At 46.4% G+C, this 2298-nt stretch overlaps 1 pseudogene; it reads right to left on the bottom strand.

The window, feature by feature from the left end:
- Positions 1–628: 628 nt before the first annotated feature.
- On the bottom strand, positions 629–1893 carry LOC129518715 (heterogeneous nuclear ribonucleoprotein A1-like; annotated as a pseudogene).
- Positions 1894–2298: the final 405 nt, after the last annotated feature.

Here is a 2298-nt window from a genome sequence, read left to right as displayed (position 1 = left end):
ATCGAGTCCCATGTCAGGCTCCCTGCATGGAACCTGTTTCTCCCTCTGCCTGTGTCTCTGCCTCTCTCTCTCTCTCTCTCTCTCTCTCTCTCTCTCTCTGTGTCTCTCATGAATAAATAAATAAAACTAAAATAAAGAAAGGTGAGGTCTACGGTCCCTCTGCTGAATTGTGGCTGAATTGTGATGGCTTCGACTAATAGAATATGGCAGAAGTGATTCTCTGTCACTTCAAGATCTAGCCTTTAAGAGGCATTTTTTTATTCCCTCAAGGGTGCCATGCTGTGAGGAAGCCCAAGCTAGCCCCATGGAGACTCCATGTGAGAGGGAGACAGAGACAGGGAGGAGACAGGGAGAGAGGGATAGAGAAGGAGAGAGAGAGAGAGAGAGAGAGAGAGAGAGAGAGAGAGACCCAGATAGTCTCTGGCCATTTTGCCCACCAGATGTATAGTTTATCCAAATTGAGGGTCCAGACTTTGTAGAGCAATAATGAGCTTCCCCTCTGTGTGCCCTGTCTGGATACTTGACCCAGTATGAGATATCATAATAAAGACACATTTTGTTTTTGTTTGTTTATTTTATTTTATTTTTTTAAAAAAGACACATTTATTCAGCGTCATGATCAGACTATTACATTTAGCAATCAACAGCATGGGTGCAAAAAAAATCTACATTAAAACCCTTTGTTGGAATGCTTTACACTTTCCACAGAACAGAAACTAAAATAACGTGTTATAAAATTAGTCACAAATACAGTCCTCGAGTTTTTTGCCCATACACATGAGTATTGTCTAAAACATGTCTCCTTTGTAGCAGCTAGGCCCTGCCACCACTGTGCTTGGCTGAGTTCACAAATCTGTTGTAACCTGTAGCTTCCCTGTCACTTCTCTGGCTCTCCTCTCCTGCTAAGCTTTGTTTCCTGGCAGTAATTAAAACCTTCTGTCACTGCCATAGCTGCTGCTGCTGCTGCTGCTGGAACCGCCATAGCCACCTTGGTTTTGTGGTTTGGCAAAGTATTGGCCTCCACCACCATAGGGGTCAGAGCTTCTGCCCCCAAAATTTCCTCCTTTCATGGGTCCAAAATTTGAGGATTGATTGTTGTAATTGCCAAAATCGTTATAGCTTCCACCACCTCCAAAGTTGCTTCCGTCATTACCAAATCCGTTAGAGCCATCCCCACTGCCACTGTATCCACCACCACCTGGACTGCCACCGAAGCCACCTCGACCACTGAAGTTCCCTCCACGACCAAAGTTGTCATTCCCACCAAAACCACCTCCACGACCACCACCAAAGTTTCCAGAACCACTTCGGCCTCTTTGGCTGGATGAAGCACTAGCCATCTCTTGCTTCGATAGGGCTTTCCTTACTTCACAGTTGTGGCCATTCACAGTATGGTATTTTTGAATGACAATCTTGTCTACAGAGTCGTGGTCATCAAAGGTCACAAAAGCAAAACCTCTCTTTTTGCCACTGCCTCGGTCAGTCATGATCTCAATCACTTCAATTATCCCATAGTTTTCAAAAATAATCTCTTAGATGATGTTCTTCTGTGTCTTCTTTAATGCCACCGACAAAAATCTTTTTCACAGTTAAGTGGCACCGGGTCTTTGAGAATCTTCTCAGCAGACAGACCTCTTTGGTTCCACGACTCTTCCGTCCACCTTGTGCCGCCGAGCGTTCATGGCTGTGTCCACCTCCTCCACGGTGGCACCTGACGAACCCAAAGCCTCTGGAGCGCTTGGTGTTGGGGTCTCTCATTACCACACAGTCCGGAAGCGTCCCCCATTGCTCAAAATGGCTCCTCAGACTCTCATCGGTTGTTTCGAAGCTCAAACCTCTGATGAAGAGCTTCCGCAGCTGCTCGGGCTCTTTGGGAGACTCTGACTTAGACATGACAGCGGTGGCAGGGGAGACTTTAACGATGCTTACTCTAAATGGTTGTTTAAAGCCACTTAGTCTGGAGTAGTTTTTTAAGTTGCAGTAGATACCTGGATCTCAGAAATGGAGATGGTCAATGGATGTGAAGGTAGAGATAGACGGTCTGGATGTTGTTTTTTGAGGAAAGGATCCTTGCCTTGTGAGCAAGTGGGTGGGGTTTGCAGTTGGTTTCAGTACTAGCAGAGACTCAGAAAGCACACCAGCAGAAGCCAGATCACAAAGGCCAAGCAACTACACTGTGGAGTTGAGGGGAAGTCTGCTGACTTTGGGAATGGAGGTGGAGGATGGAGTTGGGGGTGACATGGACATCCATAGGCTCTCCCTGGTCCTGCTGGGGAGTTTACTGGTAGCAATAACAGA

Source organism: Nyctereutes procyonoides, unplaced genomic scaffold (assembly GCF_905146905.1).
Source record: "Nyctereutes procyonoides isolate TBG_1078 unplaced genomic scaffold, NYPRO_anot_genome, whole genome shotgun sequence".
Classification (NCBI taxonomy): Eukaryota; Metazoa; Chordata; class Mammalia; order Carnivora; family Canidae; genus Nyctereutes; species Nyctereutes procyonoides.
Note: the sequence above shows the minus strand (reverse complement) of the source record. Positions and strands in the feature narration are given on the sequence as shown.